The 24,760-nt window shown below is 35.5% G+C and overlaps 2 pseudogenes; both read left to right on the top strand.

The window, feature by feature from the left end:
* Nucleotides 1-2,385: 2,385 nt before the first annotated feature.
* On the top strand, nucleotides 2,386-3,006 carry LOC109680879 (ADP-ribosylation factor-like protein 5A pseudogene; annotated as a pseudogene).
* A 10,187-nt stretch (nucleotides 3,007-13,193) lies between these two features.
* On the top strand, nucleotides 13,194-18,155 carry LOC109680880 (olfactory receptor 1468-like; annotated as a pseudogene).
* Nucleotides 18,156-24,760: the final 6,605 nt, after the last annotated feature.

Here is a 24,760-nt window from a genome sequence, read left to right as displayed (position 1 = left end):
AAAGTTTGATGAGACAATGTATAGAAACGATCACTTCCAAGACATTGACACTCCTTTTGGTAGAGTATCAACAGAAAGTATTGAGTTCATGTCCCATCTATGCTACAGACTAGCAGAGTAAAGTTGGGAAAGTCTGACCTTTGCATTCTACTTCCACATATTAGGAATAATATGAGCTGTCCTGCTTGTGTGATCACAATAGATCGTGGTTTCAAAACTATTAAACACTCTGCATGTCAAACTAGACCCTCATGTTTAATCACTCCAAGTAGGCTTGCAAGCCTTTGAAGCCAAGACCTATACTAACTCATTGCTACATTCACAGTCTGGTAAGATAAAATTCATCCAAAACATCTTAATGCAGGTGGAACAAATGAATGAAAATATTAGTCTCTAGAATGTAATCTGATAAAGATTAGCAGTAAATAGACTGAATATTATTTATCTACCCTGAAAAATTTTAAAGATCTGCATTTTCCTATGAGATAGACACTGCTATACATAAAGGCTATCCTTTTCCATTTTAGAATTAGGAATGATCTTCTGAAAGAAGTACTGATACAGTAGTAAAAATGGAAATTTTGTGCAAGTGGCCTCGTGTCTTGATGGTCTTAGAAGCCATTTTGCTTTCATTCCTTAGAATTTTTAACTAAGGAGAAAGCATTATATATTACAGACTCAAATACTTCTATTATGATTGTGGAGTGAGGTGGCATGGTATTTTGGACACATAATAAGATATGAGTTTGAATACTACTTTCACCAGGTACGTGATAGTAAACTAAGTATATAATCTATTAGAGCCTCTCTTTTAATCAGTAAAATTAAAAAATTAAAGATATCACCTGGGAAGAGAGATATTATTGTACTTTCTTCATAGTTAAACTAGAGTCTCCCTAAAGATCATAAAATTCTCATTAAAATTTTACTAAAATTACAGTTGTGAGTAGACTTATTACTACTTAAATAATAATATAGTTTTCATTACTATAATAAAGTTCTGGTTTAAATAATTATAACATGAAACAAAGGAACAAGACCAAAGATCCTGTGCTGTATGGTAAATGAAGAAGCTGGATGTTGTAACACACACAGGTAATCGAGCATTAGAAAGGCCGAAGTGGGAGAATCTTGAGTTCAAGGCTAGCCTGGGCTACCAAGGTATATTCTTCAAAAACAAACAAAGAAACAAACACACATATGATATGATTTTTAATGATTAATGTAGAGAAATCATGAAGGATAATAATAATCCCTGATGCTAGCAACACACATGATGGGTGATGGAAGGGAGAAGACAACTACACAAAGAGAATAAGAGAAAGACACAGAGGAAGGAAGAGATGTGCCAAGCCAACTGACTGCCAAAAGCTGCAAATGTACTTAAAGATGAAGGAAACTCTGATTGGCACTTGAGGAGTAAATTCACCTCATTTTTCCCACCTTCCTCTCTCTTAGCAGTTCTACATGGACTAACCCCAATCAGAAGCCAGAAGACAAGGCAGTCCATTGCTGAGTGTGTAAGGTTCAGCTTCCCTGGGCATGGGGGCCTAGTGGAGAGGAAAGAAGGATGAATCTGGTGAAGCAAAGGAAAACTACTCAAGACTCAACCTGGTGCTATTGAGGTAACTCCTTGTTTTGGTTTGAAGACCCAGGGCCTCCCAAAAACAAAAGGGAATTTGCAAATAAAAATAAAGGTTGCTGCTCTTTATGACTACAGAAGGCAGACATTATCCTAGACTGCCAATCAGGTTTGAAGTGGGGTTCATTTGACCTGCCATCTGGTAAGATGCTAAACTGAAAGAATGCATAAAGAAATCTATCTTTCTCTTTTTTTCTGACATAAAGGCATGTATGAAAGCACCCAACTCTAAACATTCAGTTTTGTTCTGTTAAATGCAAAAGTTTTTTCAAAATACTTGAATTTTAAGGATTACTTTCATAACATATGAAATGCAACCTTTAGTCTCCTACGAACCTTTCAGACACATTAAATTGATGGGATCCATGATTAATGGTGAATTGCTTGAATAATAATTACATTTAAACCTCTGGTCTTTGTTAATCTTAAGAGCCCAAAATATGAGTGTTATTTGATTCAAACAGGCATCTTCTTTTGCATTAAAAACATGGCGGCCAAGAGAGGAGCTGCGGAAGGATGGTGGTCTGCCAGGTTTCTTGCAGTGGTGTTGACTCTGGTCCAGGTAAGGGCCTCGGTGACAGAGGCAGGGCAGCCTGGACTTTGGCCTCCCTCAGGTGGAAGCGGCCAAGAGCCAGCACAGGATCAGAGCAGCAACAGAGGAGGCCCCAGGGAGTCTCTCTCCCCAAGCCTGAGCCTGGGGATCCAGGAGGCCCAGGGGGCAGCACAGGGTCTGCTGCCCAAGAATGGGAATTCTCTTCACCATGATATGTAGATTGAAATCACCAGGAGCACAAAGTTATCAATGCTGGACTGGATAAAGAAGGGAAAACTAACATCCTTTACCAGTTTTCTATGAATAAAGTTGTACATTCATCTCTTACAATAAGAAGTAATGTAGAAGAGGTAGTGATTACTAATACATGTTTCCTAATGGGGCACCGTTGGCCAAGAATCTCATTGTTCTTCCTAGAACACTTACTGTAGTAATACAGATTTTGTAATAGTTGTTGTGAACAGAGAGAGAGAGAGAGAGAATTTCTGTAACTAGAGAAGAACTGTACCAAATACAAGCACATGAGGACTTAAGGAAAGTGGGATTGCTGATTTTTGCTATAAACAAGATGTTAAAGAATGCACGACTGTAGCAGAAATTCCCCAGTTTGAAGCTAATTTCTATTAAAGTTCAAGAGTGGCATATCCAGTCATGCTATTCTCTTACTGAAGAGGGATTATGCCAAGGACTTGAGTGAGTGGTGTCACAATTTAAGATTAGACATTCTCTGCTGACCTCTTCTCCTATACTTTGTATGAATGAAAGCTGCAAAAATAAATGGTTTAGATGTATTTACAATAAACTGATTTAAAATTTTTCTATAAGAAAATAAGTCAAGACCACTTATTTAAAACAAAGATGAAGTTTCACCTTACAATTTGCTTTCCATTAGTTCCTTCCAAAGTACCTTATTAAAGCCATGATTAATATTTTTCTCATAATGAATCTTCTCTTGACATTGTACAGCCTGAAAAGTACAAAGGGAGAGGAAGACATTTATAATTTAAGAGGTTTATTATCAGTATAACCATCCCTGGTCAAATGTTGTTCTCTTCTTGTTTCAGTAAATCAAAATACAAATGAGCACATACACATTGCTTCCAATTTTTTAAATGTAATATTACTTATGAAAAGTCTTTTGTTAGGGTTGTGAATGTATTGTGTATGCACATCATGTACAGGTTAAAGACTTTGGTTTATGTCCTACAGAAAAGCAGATAACACAAAAGTTACTACTGTTCTTAGTTACTACCCTCTTGAGATGAGTACTGGCACTTGTGTTAAATGTCATTTTCTACCTTCCTCTTATGTTCTGAGTATTTGAGCTGCTCTTGAAAGACACATGGGAATGTGTAACTCAAATGAGTGGACTATCAGTCAGATTCTTGGCTATTATACTAGTAGTGGGCAGAACTGACATTGAGCAAGTATTGGATTATTCCTTTTCTAGTCCTTATGGCATCTAATTACTGTGAAAAATTATTAATTAGCCAATCCTAAATTGTGATTAAAATTATCAAGTGATTTCTTCTTAATTGATAATTGTTGTATATAACATATCTGCCCAGAAATGCAGCATTCTATAAATACTTTGATGACAGTCTTTTTATTTTCTTTGTTGGTGTTTTTTGGTTTTTATAAATTTATCATTTTTACATTTACTTACATGTGTATACATTATTTGGGCCACCTCCCCTTACCCCCCATTCCACCATGTTGCTCCCCAATTATGTTGAAAAAAAATAAAGACCATAAGAAAATCATGGTGTTTTTTCTAGTTTGAGATGAAGATAGCTATACAGAGAGATTCTTAGCTTGTTTTCATGCATGCGTGCATTACAACTCATATTGGTTCATCTCTACCAGACCACCTCACTACTTCCTAGTCCCCTTCCCACAGTGGTCTGTACCAGTTTATGATTGCTGTATTTGCTCCTATACAGTGGGCACATCAGCCACATTCAAGTTTCAGGTTTCCTTCCCTTTCCCTATCCCTCCTGTGCTCAATCTCCCCTTAGGGTGATTCAATACCCATGAAAAATAGTATTGTTGCATTTGTTTTAGGTCTATAATCCACATATGAGGGAGAACATGCAATTTTTGATCTGCTGAGCCTTGCTAATTTTGCTTAAGATGATGTTCTTCCGTTCCATCCATTTACCTGCAAATGACAAAATTTCATTCTTCTTTGTGGCTGAATAAAATTCCAGTGTGTATAAATATGACATTTTCTTAATCCATTAGTTGATAGTGGAGCATCTTGGCTCTTTCCACAGCTTGGCTATTGTGAATAGTGCTGCAATAAATGTGTGTGCAGGTGACTTTGTAGTAAGCTGACTCACATTTCTTTGGGTATATCCTTAGGAGTGGTATTACTGGATCATATGGCAGATCCATGTTTAGTTTTTTTTCCTTATTCATTTATTCATATGTGCATACATTATTTGGGCCATTTCTACCCACTGCCTCCCACCCCTTTCCTCTCCCCCCACAGCCCCTCACTTCCAGGTAAAACCTGTTTTGCCCTTTTCTCCAATTTTGTTGGAGTAGACATAAGCAATAATAGGAAAGACATAGCGTTTTTGCTAGCTGATAAAAGGATAGCTATACAGAGAGATTCTTAGCATTATTTCCAACAACACTACTGCATTGGCCTAGATCTAAAGTCCGCATATGAGGGTCTTCTGAGCCTGACTAACCTTGCTCAAGATGACATTCTCCAGGTCTATCCATTTACTTGTGAATGAAAAGATTTCATTCTTCTTCATGGCTGAATAAAATTCCATTGTGTATAAATACCACATTTTTTAATCCATTCGTCAGTAGTGGGGCATCTTGGCTTTTTCCATAAGTTGACTATTGTAAATAGTGCTGCAATAAACATGGGTGTGCAGGTGCCTTTGGAGTAACCTGTGTCGCATTCCTTTTGGTATATCACCAGTAATGGGATTGCTGAATCATATGGCAGATCTATGTTTAGATTTTTAAGAAGCCTCCATGTTGTTTCCCAGAGTGGTTGCACTAGCTTCCATTTCCACCAGCAGTGTATGAGTGTTCTTTTTTCCTCACATCCTCTCTAACACTTATTGTTGGTGCTGTTTTTGATGATGGCATTCTAACAGGGGTGAGGTGGAATCTTAGTGTTGTTTTTGATTTGCATTTCCTTTATGGTCAGAGATGGTGAACATTTTTTCATGTGTTTTTGGCCATTTGAATTTCTTCTTTTGAAAAAGTTCTGTTTAGTTAATTTGCCCATTTCTTTATTGGTTCATTGATTTTCTTCCACTGGTTCATTGAGTTTACTTTTTTGAGATCCCTGCATATTCTTGTTATCAATCTTTGTCTGGTATATAGCTAGAAATGATTTTCTCCTATTCTGTGGGTAGTCCCTTCAATTTAGACATCATTTATTTTGTTGTGCAGAAGCTTTTTAATTTCATGTAGTCCCATCTGTCAATTCTTTCTCTCAGTTACTGTGCTGCTTGAGTTCTACTGAGGAAGTCCTTGCCTATACCTATTGCTTCCAGAGTATTTTCTGCTCTTTCCTGTACTAACTTCAAAGTTTCAGGTCTGATAGATATTAAGGTCCTTAATACTCTTTGAGTTGATACTAGTACAGGTTGCCAGGCATGGATCTAGTTCCAGTTTTCTGTAGGTAAATAGCCAATTTTACCCACAACAGTTGGTGAAGAAGCTATCTTTTCTCCATCATATATTTTGGTGCCTTTGTCAAAATTAGGTGATCATAGTTACATGGATCTGGGTCCTCTATTCTGTTCCACTGGTCTTCATATTTGTTTTTGTGCCAGTACCGTGCTTTTTTTTATTGCTACTGCTCTGTTGTATAGTTTGAAGTCAAGTATTATGATACCTCTAGCATTGCTCTTTTTGCTCAGTATTGCATTGGCTATTCCCAATATTTTGTGTTTCCAAATGAAGTTTAGATTAGATTTTTCTATCTCTGTGATGAATGTCATTGGGATTTTGATGGGAGTTATGTTGAACATATAGATTGCTTTTGGTAGGATAGCCATTTTTACTGTGTTGTTTCTACCAAACCATTTGCATGGGAGAGGTTTTCATGTTCTGTAGTCTTCTTTAATTTCTTTCTTCAGTGGTTTATAGTTTTTCTTGTATATGTCACTCATGTCATTTCTTAAGTTTATTCCTAGGTATTTGATTTTTAAGGCTGTTGTAAATGAGATTTCTTTTCCTATTTTCTTTCTCAATCTGTTCATTGTTGGTGTATAGAAAGGTTACTGATTTTCATAAGTTGATATTGTATACTGCTATTTTCTGAAGCTATTCATGGTGTCTAGGAGTTTTTTGGTGTTTTAGCTATAAAACATTTTGTCTATGAATAAGGATAGTTTGGCTTCTTCCTTAACAATTTGTATTCCTTTTATTTTTTCTTCCTGTCTTACTTCTCTGGCTAAGAATAAGAGAAGAAGACTGTTGAATAAGATTAGATAGAGTGGGCACCCTTGTCTCATTCCTGACTTTAAAGGAAATGGTTTCAGTTTTTCCCCATTATGTATGATGTTGGCTATAGGTTTGTTATATACAGCCTTTATTATGTTAATGTAAATTCCTTCTATTCCTAGTTTCATCAGAGCTTTTATCATGAAATGGTGTTGAATTTTACCAAAGGCTGTTTTGTATCTATTGAGATCATCTAGTGGTTTTTGTCTTTGCTTCTGTTAACATGCTGTATTTCACTTAATGATTGTGTGTGTTGACTCATCCCAGAATCCGTGGAATGAAACTAACTTGGTCATGGTATGTGAGCTTTCTGATATGTTGTTGGATTTGGTTTGCCATTATATTGTTGAGGATTTTTGCATTGAGAAAATACGTGACATACTTAGAATTTCTGGAAAAATAATCAAACAAACTGGGTTATAATGCTTGGAATAAATACCTGATCCTTCAATGTCCAGATGATGTCATATGAAAATACACATCAAGGACTGTCAAGAAACCATGATCTTACCTGTTAGTCAAAATAAGGTGCCAGAAACTACCCAGGCAGTTTCCAGAAGAGATCTCTCAGAAAATAATTTTAAATAGCTGTCTTTAAGAAACTCAGTGAGCTTGAAGAAAATAGACAAATATCACTGTCTCCTAACAATGTAACAAAGAGATGGAAGAAAATCAAAGAAAAATTCTTGGTGTGAAAAATGCAATCTGCAAAACTAAAAGTGTACTAGAATATTTCAGTAGTAGAATAGATGAAAGAGAAGAAATAATTATTGATCCAAAAGACAAAATATTTAAAAATACAAAATTGAAGTAGAAAAAAAGAAAAGAGAAATGAGGACTTCAGAACAGTAGTAAAGGATCAAGTATTTATGTTATTGTGGTTCAAAAATGACTCAAGAAGGACACAGAGGTGAAGACCTTACCCAATAATAATCACAAGAACCTTCACAAACCTCAAAAAAGATACAAATATTCAGGCCACTGAAATTTAAGTCATTGAAGTCAACCCCAATACATCTTGTACCCCAATACATATCATAATCAAGCTGTCAAGATAAAGAGAAGACATTCAAGAATTCAAGAGAAAAGAAACAACGCATAGAATTGAGTGACAATTTGCTTGCCAGCAGACTTCTCAACAGCAATTTTATAGGCCAGGAGAGAGTAGGATTAATACATTAATACTTCACTGAAGGAAAAGAAACTGTCAACAAAGAATATTGTAAACAACAGCAGTATTCTTTAGAAGTGAAAGAGGGATAAAGACTTTCCCAAACAAAAATTTACTTACCATATATCAATCAGATCTTGGTTATAAAAAATATTAAAGGAAGTTTTTCTAACTGAAAGACATAGATGTTAATAAGTAAGAAGATAACATAGGAAAGTATAAAACATACCAGTAAGAGTAATTATAGAACAAATTATGAATTCTCTAGCATTGCAACATAGTACACACTGATCAAACTTTTTCCACACCTAACTCCCTTCTGTCCACAGTTACTGATAAGTGCACTTCTACTCTCAACTTCTATGAGATCAACTCTTTCAGGTTCCACATATGAGTGAGATCATGCAGTACTTCTCTTTCTCTGCCCTTCTTATTTTCTTAGCACAATGGTCTCCAATTGCATCCATGCTAGAGCAAATGACATTTCCTTCTATTTAAAGTCTGTATACTATTCCATTGAGTGTGTCTAGCACATTTACTTCATTCATTCATCTGTTGATGGACCCTAAGCTTGTTTTCGGTTTTCTTTTTACTTGTGAATAGTGCTGCAATGAACATCAAAAAGCAGATGTCTTTTCAACATGCTGATTTCACCTCCTTTTGATATATACTCAGTAGGGTAACTGCAGGATCATATCATAGTTCAGTCTTTATGTCAGTACTCTACATTTTACTTACATCCCCAGCTTATTGTTCTAGTTTTAACTTTTTAATAAACTTCATTTTGTTTTCCATGATGTCTATATTAATTTACATTCCACCAACAGTGTGCATATGTTCCCATTTCTCCATATCCTTGCCAGCACTTGTTATCTTTGTATCTTTTATATTCACCTTTTTGCCGTGGTGAGATGTCACTCACTGTGGTTGGGATTTCCATTTCTCTGCTGATTAGTGGTTTTGAGCATTTTTTTCATGAACCTGGTTCACCATATTTATGTCTCATCTTGAGAAATTTCTATTTTAGTCTACTGATTGTTTTTAAGTCAAGTTGTTTTGCTATTGATATCTTAGAATTTGTTACATAATTGGGATATCAGCCCCATTTCATATGCATATGGCTTACATATTCTTTGTCAAAATGTAGGTTGTTTTTGCAGTCTGTTTCTTTTTTTTTTTGCACAAAAGCCTTTAAGTTTGATGTAATCCATTTATCTATTTGTGCTTTTGTTTCCTGTGCTTTTTTGCATCTTGCCCAAAAATCCATGCTTGTCCCAAACTTCTGAAACATTTCTCTTGTGTTTTTCTTCCACTGGTTTCATAGTTTCAAATCTTCATATACATCTTTAATCCATTTTGAATTGAGTTTTGTAACTGGAGAAAAATGGATGTCTAGTTTCATTATTCTTCAGATAAATATACAATTTACTCAGAATCATGCATTGAAAAGACCATCCTTTATCAAGTGAATGTTCCTAGTATTTTTGTTGGAAATCAGCTGGCTGTAGGATGTGTGGATTCACTTATTGACTACCTATACTGTTCCATTGGTCTATGTGTTTATTTTTACACAGTCAATACCTTGCAGTTTGATTAGGACAGCTTTGTAGCATGTTTTGAATTCAGATCATATGATGCCTATTGACTTATTCTTTTTGCTTAAAAAGACTTTGGCTATTCAGGATTTTGGTGGGAGGAGGCCTTGCACATGCTAGGCAAATAGTCTACCACTTTGCTATATCCAAAGCTCTACCTAGATTCATTTAACATTTTCTGGTTCCATGTAATGTTTGGAATGTTTTTTCTACTTCTGTGAAGAATGTCATTCATATTTTAATTTTAATATTAACAACATTAGTCACTTAATGGAGGTTGCATTGCAACTGTAGATCGCTGTGGGTTGTATGGACATTTTTAACACTATTAATTCTTCCAATCTATGAATTTTTTGTGTCCTCTTTATCAGTGCTTCAAATTTTCATTGCAGAAACTTTCTAGCTCTTGTTAAAATCGTGCCTATTTTACTCTTTTCATGACTATTGTAAGACTATTTTCTTGATTTCCAAATAAGATAATTTGCTGTAGCTATATAGCAATGTTACTGATTTTATGCTGACTTTGCATTCTACAACTTTGCTGAGTTCATTTATGTTCTAATACTTCTGGGTGGAGATTTTGGGGTTTCTTCATAAGACAATGTCATCCACAAACAGTGAAAATTTTACTTCTCTATTTGTCAATTTTGATGCCTTTTAATTCTTTACCTTGAATAACTGCTTTAACTAGGACTTCCAGCACTGTCTTGAATAAAAGGGTGAAAGATAGCATCCTTATCTTGTCCCAGATCTTAAACAGCTTTCAGCTTTTCTGCATTTAATTTTATGTTAGCTGTTTCCTTATTACAAGTGGCCTTTATACTGTACCCTTCCATAGCTCAATTGGTAGAGTGGAGGACTACAGACTGCACACACAAGCAGTCTTTATTATATTGAGAGATGTATGCCTAATTTGTTCAGTGTTTTCATAATGAAAGATGTTGAATTTTATCAAATTCATTTTCTGAATCAATTGAGATGACCATTCTGAGAATGTCATTCATTCTGAGAATTTGCTGTATCTTGTGTATTGGTTTGTGTATATTGAACCATACTTTATCCCTAGGATGAATGCCTACTTGATCAAGTTGCATAATTTTTATTTTTGAAACAGGCTTTTTCTATGTAGCTCTTATTGGCATGAAAGTCAATATGTAGCCCAGGATGATTTCAAACTCACTCAGCCTCAAGAGTGCTAGAATTATAGACATAAACCACCATGGTCAACTCTTTTTTTCTTAAGATGGAATCTCACTGTGTTTCTCAGACTGGATTTCAAACCTTGATCTTCTTACTTCAGTGTCTCTAGTGCCTGGGACTATAGGTACATGACACTGCATTCAGTAAATAACCTTTTATAAGCATACATTAGATTGTGCAAAGTAAAGGATTTCAATATGACATTTCCATAAATGTATGTAACACACTTTGATCATGTTAATACTCTCTGTTTCCTTTACTTACCTCTTCCTTCTTTTCCATCTCCTTTCAACTCCCTATTACTCTCCCTCTCTCCCTTTTGCTTCCTTAACCTTAGGTTTCTTTTTCCCCTGGATTCCAAAAATGAGGGAAAACATGAAGTACTTATATTTGTAGCACTGGTTTATTTTGATTAACATGAGAATCTCAAATTCTATTCATTTTCAAGCAAACAACATAATTTCACTATTTGAAATTGCTGGACAAAACACCATTGTGTATATATAATGTACACAATTATATATATATATATATATATATATACATATAATCCATTCATACATTAATAGGCAGCTAGATTGGTTTCATAATTTGGCTATTGTGAACAGTGCCAAAATACTTGTGCATAGATGTCTGTAGACATCTCTGCATTAATCCCACTTTGACTGTTTTTGGTATATTCTCAGAAGTGTTATGGTGGAATCATATGGAAGTTCTAATTTTAATTTTTTGAAGAACCTCTTCAAAAAATTTCCACACGTTCTGGACTAATTTACATTCCCACCAACAATGATTAAAAGTATCCTTTTCTCAGCACCTCATTAGGTCTGATTTCTTTTTTCTAGTCATAGCCATTCAGATTGAAGTAAACTAGACTCATGATGTAGTTTTAATTTGCATTTCTCTAATGACTAAGGATGATGAACATTTTTTCATCTATTTTTGGCCACTTGAACTTCTTTGAAAGGAAACTGTTCCATTCAATTACCCATTTTTTACTGGATTATTTGCTCAGTGATACTCAATTTCTTAGTCCTTTATATCCTTTGGATATCAATGCACTGTCTAATAACTGCCAAGAATTTTCTTCCATTATGGAGAACTACTTTGAGCATACTGGATTAAAGAAAATATAGCTCACACCCTAATTTTCTCTAGTCAATCCTAGAGAAAACATCAGACAGCATTCTTTTTCATTGTCACACTAAACAGCAGAAAGAAATACAGAGTTTTGATTGTAGGATAATTCTTACAGCTCCCAAGCGATGGCACCAATTTGATGCTAAAAAGCAGAGAAGGAGACACTTCCCTACAAAGACCATGGAATGTATCACCCAGTGTGTGGACCCTAGAGACACACTGTCCAAAACCTCCAGGTTTATCTTTAGAGGCACTGTGTCCCTCAGGGCACAACCAGGTTAGTTTCCAGGAGACTCAACAATTAGTCTGGCTTTGATTTGAATGAAGACCTGCAGGACTCATGTTTCAGGAGACATAATCTGTTGACTAATTCTAATCTGCTTCATGCTAGGACACACCTAGCTTCCTTAAGGGAAACACAGACCCCTTATCCTCATGTTCAATCTAAGAAAAGCCTTTCTGTTTTCTCTAATCATGGCTCAAAACTAGGGACTCCTGTTTTCCAAGCCATCAGTTTTGTCTTCTCCACCTCAGCCACACAGCACCATGATGCTGACCCTAAGCTGCATGTACCCCAAAAAGAATGCTTGCAGGTGCTAGACAAGTTGTCTGCAAGCATCCCACTTAGGGAAAATGGGTAATGGCCATAAGATCAGGTCCTTGTTTGACAGCACTGAGCTGGCTCCCCATGCAGAGTTGTGGAGATTAGAAAATTTATGAAAGAATCAACAAAAGATAGAGCACCAGCAACTGCATTCAACCATCCTTGCTTTGATTCTCACAAAGCCCCCAATAGGTGAGTAGAATTATTATGTCATTTTAGTCAATGTCATTCATCAGGTGAAACAAAATGACAAAATACATAGAAAAATAGCATGAAAACTAGGACACAAATGTCTGCCTGACTGCAGAACCTAAGTCCTCAATAACCAATGTACAAAAGAGAGAATGAGAGAATTCTCACTAACATTACCATAATTCTCACAATGCTCTTGTCTATGAAAACAAGATCAAAGGGGAAGTTGGAACTGTGTTAACTCAGTCCTAAAATCTATCTACTTCCTGAAGGAGTACTTGTGTGTGCCGAGTATAGTCTTCAGACACACTTGGGAAAATGCAAAGTCTTAGGGGAGAACTGCAAAGACACCAGATGCTCCCTCACTCTGCATGGAGTCTGGCAGTGGGCTCTATAGAGATGTTATGGTAGTTTATTGTCAAAGCACTAAGGAATTGAACCACTAGAGAAATCTGAATGCCCTTGAAGAATGTATCTTTGGCCTTGTTTGTTGATCCTGGTTAACAAAGGAAGCACTTGACCTCTCTGCCCTCGTACAATTGTCCTTAGCACCATCACACACATGTCCTGATACCTCAGAGCACAAACACTTCCTGGGGAAATGGATATTAGCGATGAGCAATGTATGAATCTCTGACCTCCTTCCACTGAACTCAGGACTCTGATGATGCCTCTGCAATTCAGGTTGATGCACCTACTGGCTCCTCTCCATGAGGCATTAAGTACTTCTTCCTCTTCCCAGGGTTTCTGAAATAATTTTCTCTCCTTTGGCAACAACTAATATCTCGCACTGTGAATATCCATCCTGAAGTCTATGAGCTCAGACAACTCTTTTCTCTGGTTCCCTCCTTCTTTTGGTCCTACATTGATACTACCAATCATGTATCCTTTTGTAGCACAAATTTCCTTACATTCTTGAACTGTATTTTGTAAGTCACCTTGTGGTTTTCCTTGCAACAGAACCTTAATCAAAATATTGCCACATTCATTAGTCACTTAACATATGTGCTTAACTACCTATTTTTATATTAGACTAAGGGCTGAATAGCTCTATTTCCAGAAATGGTTAGTGGAAACCACATTCACTCTACTAATTCTTACTACCTAACAAATAATGTATAAAGTCACTGGATTGAATCAGAATCCTCCACAACACAAATCTCAAGCTTACTTTTCAAGATGATTCCCTCCTTTATTCTGACCTGGACTTACTCTCTGCTCTTCATAAAAATATATAACACATTTTTGCCTGAAGTTACTCTCCATTGTCTAACCTTTTTGTTCTTGAGGTCCCCCACCCATAAGGGACATGGATTTTTTCTACTAGTTTATGGGTAAAGAGTAAGTGATTTTAATGAAATGGAAAAAATCAGCTGAGCACTGTTGGATCACCTATAATTTTAGCTATTTGGGAGACTGATATTGGGAGGATCAAGGTTTGAGTTCAGTCAGATCAGGGAGTTCATGAGACTCCATTTCAACCAACAGCTGAGCACTGCTGCAGGCACTGATTATCCCACACTACTTGGGAGGCTAAGAACTGGAGGATCATGTTCTAGGACAACCCAAGCAATAAACGTTTATGAGAACCCATCTCAATGTAAAAATATGAGCATGATAGCACATTGTTACCCCAGAAACAGTGGAAAACTTAAAATAGGAAGACTGTAGTCCATGACAGACTGGGCAAACAAACAAAAAAAGGAGACCCTATGTCCAAAAAAGCCAGAGGAGAAAGGGCTGTAGGTGTGGCTCAACTGGTAGAACATCTGCCACTTCAAAGAGTTCAAACTCCAATACCTCCAAAAAGAAAGAAATAGACACAATCTCATCTCCATATTATATCCTGTAGTTTTCATTCCTGTAAGCAGACATCTGAAAACAATGGAATGGAAGAAGAAATGAGAAAAAGGGTGATCACTAGAAAGAGTTACAAGATTGTGTAAAATTCATTCAATGACTAAGAGATTATAAATATTTGCTGGTAAAGGAGAAAGAGTTATGTTGAAGTACATAGTTAAGAGAGATAATTGAGCAACAGATTATTAGACCATGCTTACCATATAACTCACAGTCATATATGTACTATAAGAAATACTGAGAAGTGGTGATTAAATTAGTTTCATAATTAATTTTGAAGAATACAAAAAGCAGTGTATACATATGACATTACAATGGTTGCAAATTCATCACAAAATATAAAAGGGTTTAAGGAAAATGACACATTATTTTTCTCCTACAAAACTGTTTGGATGAGAGCATTTTTGGTGATGACAGCCTCTCCTGGTTGTGGAGAACTAAGGATACATGCTCACACAACTGTCTTATCTATCATCCCATTCATCTTCCCTGGACATTTGTATATAGAGGGCACAGTGAGACAGTATTGAGGAAGCCATACTCAGTTACTCACCTCACTGCAGGAAAGACTGGGAAATGTAGTCTAAAGGAGCATGCAAAAACAAGAGAACAGCACAGATCTGGTCAAACAGGTGTCATGTGCCTTAAAATGAAAAATGGACAAAGAATAGGGTATCAGCAGTGAATCAGTTACAAAAGATTTATGATACTTCAGGGAGAAAAGCATGATGGTCTGAGCAAAAGCAATGAGATAGTTAAGTAGAAAGGTACTGTTAAGTAATAATTACATTAAATTAATAATAATAATAATATCTGTTTGTGAGAAACAAATTGGGCAATTGTGCTTGTAAGCATCACACATGTGGGGAATGTAAGAAATAAACCAGGATTCAACTCAAGAAATTTAGAGTGCAGACTGATCGTCGCATGAAATGTGTAGTTCTCCACAATAATCTGTCATCCACAGTAGTTAACAATAAGTGATATATGACTCTTCTCTCTCAAAATCTTGCAGTCTTAGGATTTATGTGCAATGTATGGGGTTTGGCCGGTCATTGATACCTGAACATGAAAATGTGGGAAAAATAGATCAAGTCTATAACAATACAGCTGAAAACTTATTAAGTAGTATTATTAAGTAGTAGTTACCATCACTATGGAGTTCCATGAATCACGAAAATTAATAAGGACAGGAAGAAGAGACTGAGAAGAAAAATCATGTGTGTATGTATATTTAAAGATTTGCCAAAGAGAGCTTATTCAAATAGGTGGTGAAAATCTACTTTGTGAATGGTCCACCACGGGCTACATATTAGTACAACAAAAATCCAGTGGTCTTGGTGATTTACAATGTTCCCATGCCAATGTAGATAAGCAATGTACTCCCAGTATAACAATAAGTTAAAAATGAAACACTGGAAGGAACCAAAATAAAAATAAATGAATAAATAAAAGACATCTTACCTTGTCTATAGATCCCTCCCAAACTCAATAAAAGTTTTTAAAAAATTTCAGTGTGGAAAAAAAAAGAAAAGAAAATACTCAACTCTAAATATCTGGTTTTGTTCTCAGCTTACTGTTGAGTTGCCTGAAAATGATTTACATGTGCACCTCTGGTTTCCAGAGCTGTACATATTATCTGGTCTCTTAATGCCACAAAATTTAACTTGTTTTCCCTTTCTACTTAAAGAAAAATCAAGTGTCTGACTACAGTAAGTTGTCCTCTTTTAAATTAAAATTTGAGGGTCTATGTCTTTTTATATACAACAGTTTATTTTATATGATATAGTGATTTTCACTTTGCAAAAATTCTATTAATGGCTATCTATTTCTCTGTTTAGAACATCAAGAATAAAGACAGTTAAGGTTCCCTTATGTGGCACTCTCTTTGAATTCATGTTCTTATAAAATTATTCCAAGATGTAAAATATAGGTTAATCACAGTATTTAAATTTTGCCAAAAATAATCTAAATGAATATAGAATGTCCAGTTATGAAAATTTCCTCTTGAAACTGTAATGTTTCTTCAGTATTTTCTGGGTGGTATTATTGATTTCTGAGGAAATCTGAAGCAAATTTGAGCTTCCATTTCCTTTCCATTGACATTTCCTGAAAAGTCATCCTATTAATAAAATGTAAAAATCAAAAGGATATATTGGGGGATATTTTCAAAAATTCTTCAGGGTGCAGTGATCCTTTTTCAATTTAAATTTTTTTGCAGTACTGGGGCTTGAACTCAGGGCCTACACCTGGAACCAATCCACTGGCTCTTTTTTGTAATAGGTTATTTTTTGAGATACGGTCTCATGAACCATTTGCCTGGGCTGGATTTGAACCATGATCCTCTTGATCTCTGCCTCCTGAAGAGGTAGGATTACAGTCGTGAGGCACCAGCGCCCAGCTAAATTTAAATTTATTTTAATTAGCACATAAAAACATGCAAATTATACATATTAATGGGGAACAGGTTATTACTGATGCATGTATACATGTTATGTTATATTATAATATATTATATCAATTAATATGTATTATAATATTATAATAATATTATGAACATTATTCATAAAGATTTCAAGGGCAGCAGTATGAAGGATTGGAGAAAGTGCAACTTTCTATGTCTGCTCATCAAGGGTCTAAGTTAGAATTGTCTGAAAAATGTAAAGCTGTGGACATAAAATAATTTGATATAGCCACACTTTTAAGAAATTTCAGCATTGCTGTTAATGTGATGTTTCATCTTTATAACATCATTTTTCCATATACAAAAGTCAGACCTGCTGAATGTTAATAACATGGGAAACACAATAAGCACAAAGAAGACAAAATCATCCACATTCTCAAACTCCTCTGCCACATACCTCACTATTTGCATTTTTGCCTACTTTCTTTTAAGTTCTTTTCCTGCAATCTCCACACACCAATGTATTTCTTTCTCAGCAACTTGTCCTTATCTGATTTCTGATTTTCATCCACGACCATTCCTAAACTGTTGAACAACATGAAGAGCCAAATACAATCCATCCCCTATGCAGGCTGCCTGAAATAAAGATATCTCTTACTGATTTTTGCTGTCCTGGAGAGCTTCTTCATTCTTGTCATAGCCTATGATTGCTATGTGGCCATCTGCTCCAATTGCACTATACCAGCATCATAAATCCCAAGCTCTGCCTATACCTGGTGGTGCTTTCCTGGGTTTGACCACATTTCATGCCATTTTGCACACCCTGCTCATGGCCAGATTGACTTTTTGTGGGAACAACATGATTCTCCACTATGTTTGTGATGTATCTGCTCTCTTGAAGCTGACCTCCTCTGACATTCAGGTTAATGAGTTGGTGATATTCATCATGGGAAGATTGCTTGGTGTCATTCTTTTTCTACTTATCATCATACCCTATGCACACATTGTGTTCTCCATCTTCAGGGACTTTTCTTCTCAGGGCATTCACAAGGTCTTCTCCACCTGTGGCTCTCATCTATCTGTGGTTTCACTGTTCTATGGGACCTGCTATTTTACCTACTCAAGTCCATCAGCTAATAGTTCTGCTATGACCGAGACTGTCATATCTCCGATATACACAGTGGCGACTCTCATGCTGAATACTTTCATCTACAGGATGAGGAAGAGAGACATGCATGGTGCCCTGAGAAGAGTCCTTTGTAAGAATAAAATTCCTTCTTCCTATGAGGAAACACTTGGTATTTTTACATAATTTTCTCCAGTGAGCATGTTGATGCTAATATTGGAATATTGTTCAAGATGTTTTTGTCACCATGGGAGCTTTTGTAAAAAGTCCGTGCTGCATAATTTTTCATGCATAAAAGAGAAGATGCTCAGTGGACTACTTGAAATAGAAACCTAATCTTGGTGTCCTGGCTATGCTCAGCTGATCTTAGAAAACTATAGTGTACAAGCTACTGTTTCATGTGTTCTCATTTCTTACATGCTTCACTTATCTGAGGATTTTTTCATTTCATCCAGAGTTCTGCTATGAGTATTTTACTCTAAATTCTAAAAATTTAAAAAATTTTAAATTTTAATCTAAATTCTTAGACTAATATTTCATGCCATTCAAATTTCCCAACCTCATAACCTCCTTCTAATGTCACCTACATGATCTTTCTCAAAAATTTTTGACATCATTTTTTTCTCTTAGCTTTCCCACACCCCTTCTTTCTTTTCATATCTAAATTGTTTTTTCTGACATGTTGAGCCTTACCAAAATTTTCTAGCTCTTTTTTACAAATGTCATTTGTATGACTTGACTTTACCTCGATTGAGTTTGTAGCTAGGGTTCCCAGAATTTAATTCCTCCTAACCTGAGAAAGAAAGTAGAAGCTAAGAAAAAATTTAATGTTCCAGGATGCCTCTATTCCATTAACTATCTTGGTTTTACAAGGAAATAGTTTGCTTGGGTAAACTGATGGATTATTGGACCCACAGATCTTTTAATCATTTTCTACCCCTTTAGAAATATGAGGAACAAGGCTTTAATTTTAAAGTATTGTATCAATGTTGCTTGGGTCAATTTCCTAAACTTGGCTTATCATTTCTGTAGTTGTACTCTCTAACTGATGTCATTCAAATTCACACATCTCCATGTGAAGCCATGACCTAAGCCAGATCTCCTCACCAACTGCCCAGTTGATGGGTGCACTTGGGGTCCCATGAGAAGTTGAATCACAGCATGAACAACCCTGAAGTCTTTGTTTCACTCTGAGGCTTTTCTTCAGTTTCTCTTGTATACAAAGTCTTGATTCTTATGATAGCAATTCTTAACCACTTACCTGAGCAACCAAATCATGATTTGCATATATATTTTTGCATGTATATGGTATATATTATATATATATATCAGGTATTTCATGTATATATTCACAAACATAGATAATATATCATAAAATATTGCATTATATCATTCGACTCTGTTTCATTCTGAAATATTTTATTATTGTGCAGGTATTTGTTAAGCTAACATCAGCTCTTGACATAGAAAAACTCAGAAGTGTCAGTGATAAAGTGCAACAGAATTTTAAAAAGAGAAGATAGGAGATTAATATTTACATTAAATCACATTCCTCTATAGAGGAAAAAGTTAATTTAAAAGGCTTGAAAAAATGGATACTATACTCAATAGAAATTAAAATTAAAATTAATTGTGAGAACTGTACAAAGGAAACAAACTAACCACTGAGAGATATCAACGTGTACATATATATTAAAGGACTCCATGAAGATGCCTCTTTTTAAAAGATCATTTCATTTTTAAAACAATATATGACAGCATAAAATATTATTTGGTAATGTACTTTCTTGTAATATTTTGATAGCCCCAATGTATTGTATAATATTTAAATCAAGTTAAAGCTATGTTCACACACATTTATCACTTCATTATCATTAATACTTTCAAAATCCTTCTAGCTTTTTGAAATGTATAGTATATTATTGCAATCTATAGTCAACTTAATATGCAATAGCTTACCAGAACTTCTTGTTCCTGTCTGCCTCTAACATGGTACCTAGTGATCACTCTCCCCATCCTTACTTGTGCTCCACACTCACCCATGCCTGTGGTTACCAACATTATGCTCTCAGCTTCCATGAGATCACCATTTTTTGATTCCACATTAATCTTGAGACCCAGTGATGCTTGTCTTTCTGTCTCTGATTTATTAGACTAAAAATAATTATCTTTGGTTCCATTGATGGTGTCATATATTTCTGTATTTCTTTCTTTATGTCTAAATTTTAGTCCATTTTTATATGTACTGCATGTTTTAGTTATTCACCAGATGATGACATTTAAGTAGTTTAATTTTTTGGCTATTAAACTGGTGCAATGATCATGGGAGTGTAGATGTATCTTCAAAATAGGGATGTCATTTTTCTGGATCCATACTAAGTAGTGAGATTTATGGATCATATAGAAATCCCTTTAATTTTGGGAGGTGATAGGTTTGAAATCATGGCCTTGTGCTTTCTAGAGAGGCACTTTACTAATTGAGCTATGTCACCAGATATTTTGCTTTGGCACTTTGTTTGTTTCTTTTCATTTATTTTACTATCATATGATAGTTGTACAGGGGATACATTGTGGTACTTACATATGTGCTTACAAAATATCTTAGCTGGATTTATTCCCTCCATCATTCTCCCTCATCCCCTCCCCATTGTTATTATTTCAACAGGTTTCATTCTTCTACTTTCATTCAAAATACATCCACCATATTCACCATCATTCACCCTTTTCTTATGCTCACTCCCTACCCATTGTTACCGACCCCATAAAGACCTATTTCGCCCTCTCGTTCTTCATTTTTTAATTGCATATTGATAGTCTAAGGGGGTTTTACCTTGTTACTACAGGCCTGTATATATCATGCTTTCATCAAATTCACGCATACCATGCTCCCCTAATACTCAACAGCTTACAGTGGAGTAAGTTAGGGGCATGACATGTCTCCAAACCACAGTGTATGCATGGGTTGTTGTTGAGTCGGAGTCTCACTTTATACCCCAACTGGGATGGAAGCCCATTTTCCTATTTATGTTTTCCTGTGTGGCAGGAATGACAAGTGCATGACACTTTGCTTTGTTATTCATTGTGATGGGGGCTCTGAAATTTTTGCCAGGGATGGCCTTGAATTTTGAACCTCCTGATCTCTGCCTCCCAAGTAGATAGGATTAAAAACGAGAAATACCATGTCTGACTTTTTAATTTTTTGAGAAGGCTCACCAGTGGTTCCCATAATTGCTGTACTAATTTAGATTCCCACCAACAGTGCGAAAGGGTTCCTTTTTCTCCATATCCTTGCCTGCACTTGTTTTCTTTCATCTTTTTTGTAATACCCATTGTTATGGGAGTAAGGTGATGTTTACTAACTTCTTGGGGCTTTGAGTTGTATCTCCTTGATGGTTACTGATGTACAGCATCTTTATCATATACCTGTTGGCCATGTTTGTGTCTCCTTGAGAAATGTCTGCTTAGGTCTATATCCCATTTTAAATTGAGTTTCTTTGCTGTTAAGTATTTTTGATTTCCTCTTATAATCTATATATTAGCATCTTGTCTAGTCAATCTTTGAAAATGTATTTTCTAATTATGCAGGTTTTCTTTTCACTCTTCTTAGTGTGAGAAAGATTCCTGTGCAGAATCCCATTAGTTTGATGTAAATCATTTCAATTTTGTTTTGTTTTTCTTTCCTATGAATTGGAGTATTGTGCAAGAACTCATTGCCCAGATGATTTCTCCTAGTAATTTCAGGTCATATAGTTAAGTCTTCCATCCATTTTGAGTTCATTTTTGTACCAGAGAAGGAAAAGTCTAGTTTTATTCTTTTACATGTGGATATTCCCATCTATTGTAAATCTCTCTTCTCTCCGGTGGGTGGTGTTAACACCTTTGATGAAAGTGAATTGGTTGAAGGTGTAAGCTCATTTCTATTCTGTGTAATCTCTTTCATTGGCCTGTATGTCTATTTTTATGCCAAAATTATTCTGTTTTGATCACCACAGTTTTGTAGCATTTTTAAGTCATGTAGTATAATGCCTACTGTTTTGTTCATTTGGTTCTAAATGGCTTTCACTATCATGGTTTTCTGTTGTTGTTGCATATAAATTCTAGAAATATTTTTTCTACTTTTGTGAAGCAATTTATTGAGCTATTGATTTTTAGTATGTTAAAAAGCCTCAATGAAGCTTTATATAAGTACTGTATTAATATAGACTTGCATTAACCATAAGGAAAGGTTCTTTTACTCCATATCCTCACAGACACTTGTTATCTTTTGTCATTTTATTAATAGCAGTTGTGACAGATGTAATGATTTATTTCAATGTGCTTTAATTTTCATCTCCCTAGTGATTATGTGTATTGAGCATTTCTTCCTGTATCTGTCACTAATTTATATCTTTTTATTTATGTATCTTTTTATTTGATCCAGGGTCTTGCTGGCTTGCTATGCAGCCCAGGTTGGCATAAATTCATGATCTTTCTACTTTAGCTTTCCCAGCATTGGCATTATAAACATGAATGAACATATAAGCCTTCATACATCTTATTTTGAAGAATATCTTGCAGCACACATGCCCATTTATTTACTGTTTTTCTTTTTGTTCTATAGAGTTGTTTGAGTTCCTTAAATATATTGGATATTAGTCCTATATCAGAGACATGGATTGCAAATATTTTTTCCCAATTTGTAGGTTGTCCCTACTACATTCTGATGTTTTCTTTGATATGATGTTGAATTTGATGAAAACCATTAGCTTTTGGGTGTTTATTGCTGGTGCTTTTATAGTTAGCACTAAAACAAATTGCCTGAACCAATGTAGTATAGATTTCCCCCTATGTGTTCTTCTAGTACTTTGTAGATTTAGGAATTTTGTTACCACGCCAGTTTCCCAGGCTAGTACTTACTCATAAAACTAAAAATTGAATTGCATAGGATTCAGCTATGACACTCCTTGTATATACCTGAAGGAATAAAAGTCAGCATACAATAGACATACATGAATGTTGATGCTTATTGCAGCACAACTCACAATAGATAAGTCATGGAATCAACACAGTTGGGGCTCACCAACTGTTGGACAGATGGAGAAAATATGGCATGTATACACAATGGAGAAACATTCAGCATTTAAGAGGAGCAAAATAATGCCATGTGTAGGAAATTGATTGAACTAGAGGTCATCACATTCCACAAAATAAGCCAGGCACAGAGAGACAAATATAATGTTTTCTCTCACATACAGAATCTAAAGAAAGGGCTATTAGGGAATTAGGAAGCTGGCACAGGGATGGGGAAAAGTGTTGGCAGAGTTGTGAATAAATGCAAGCAAAGTACTTACAAACACTTATGAAATCATGATTATGCACACCTCATATGTCTACACTAGATGTGATCTTTCTTGTGATATATCAACTTAGGTAGGCCCTGATAGCAAGTGTGTGTTAAATGCCAGTTCCAGATGTTACTATGAAGGTATTTTAATAATGTTATTAATATTTAAGTAGGGAGACTTATGGTAAAGTAGATTAGACTACACAATGTGATAAGCTTCACACAATGAATGGAAAGACTTAAGAGAAAAATGTAGAAGTATTTTGTGCCGAGAAGGCCTTAGAACTCAAGATTATAGCATGTGCTCTTCCCAGGGACTATAGTCTGCTGGCTGGTCTTCCAGACACAGTCCAAACCCTCCCTCTCCAACTGCTGACTCTTCTCAGAGTTCTTTACCAGATTACACTTCTTGTCTTCTTTTTCATTTCCTGTTCTCCCTCGTGTTGTATTTACTTTTTAAAGACCCTCCAGACTGCTTTCCATAGTGGTTGTATTGATTTACATTCCCACCAACCCTGTATAAGAAGGCTTCCTTGTATCCTTGCTACCATTTATTGCTCTCTGTGTTCTTGATTGTAGCCATTCTAATAGTTCTGAAGTGGAATCTTAATGTGGCTTAGACTTGCATTTCCTTTATAGCCACAGATGTTGAGTGATTATTTGGACATTTGGACTTCTTCCATTGAAAATTTCTGTTCAGATCATTTGCTGTTTCTTCATTGGGTCATTGATTCTTTGGGAGTTTAGGTTTTTGAGGTCCCTCTAAATTCTGGTTATTAATACCTTGTAAGATATATTCCTGGCAAAGATTTTTCACCAGTTTTTGGGATCCCTCTTCAGTCTGTGACCATTTCCTTTACTGTGCAGAAGATTTTTATCATGTTTCATGTAGTCTCATTGTCAATCCTTTCTCCTAATTATTGAGTTACTGGAGTTCTATTTAGGAAGTTATTCCTTATCTCTGTATGTTTTAGTGTATTGTCTATTCTTTCCTATAGTAGTTTCAAAGATTTAGGTCTTACAGTTTCTTTTATCCACTTTGAATAGATATTAGTGCATGGTTTAGACAGGGGTACAGTTCCTGTCTTCTACATGTAGATATCCAGTTTTACCAGCAACATTGGCTGAAGAGATTAGATTTTCTCCATCATATCTTTTGGGTGCCTTTGTTAAAACTAAGGTGAATATAGATACATGGGCTCATGTCTGGATCACCTGTTTTATTGTGTTGCTAGTGTCTGTTTTGGGAGCCAGTACCAGTTGCTTTTTTTTGCTATGACTGTGTTGTATAATTTGAAGTTACGTATTGTGAATACCCCAACATTGCTCTTTTTATTTTTTCATTTTTACTTTTACTCACATGTGTATACATTGTTTGGGTCACCTCTCTTTCCAACCCAACAGCTGCTCAGTGAAACCTGTTTGCCCTCTTATATGTGATTTTGTTGAAGAGAAAACATAAGCGATA

Source organism: Castor canadensis, chromosome 11 (genome assembly GCF_047511655.1).
Source record: "Castor canadensis chromosome 11, mCasCan1.hap1v2, whole genome shotgun sequence".
NCBI lineage: Eukaryota > Metazoa > Chordata > Mammalia > Rodentia > Castoridae > Castor > Castor canadensis.
Note: the sequence above shows the minus strand (reverse complement) of the source record. Positions and strands in the feature narration are given on the sequence as shown.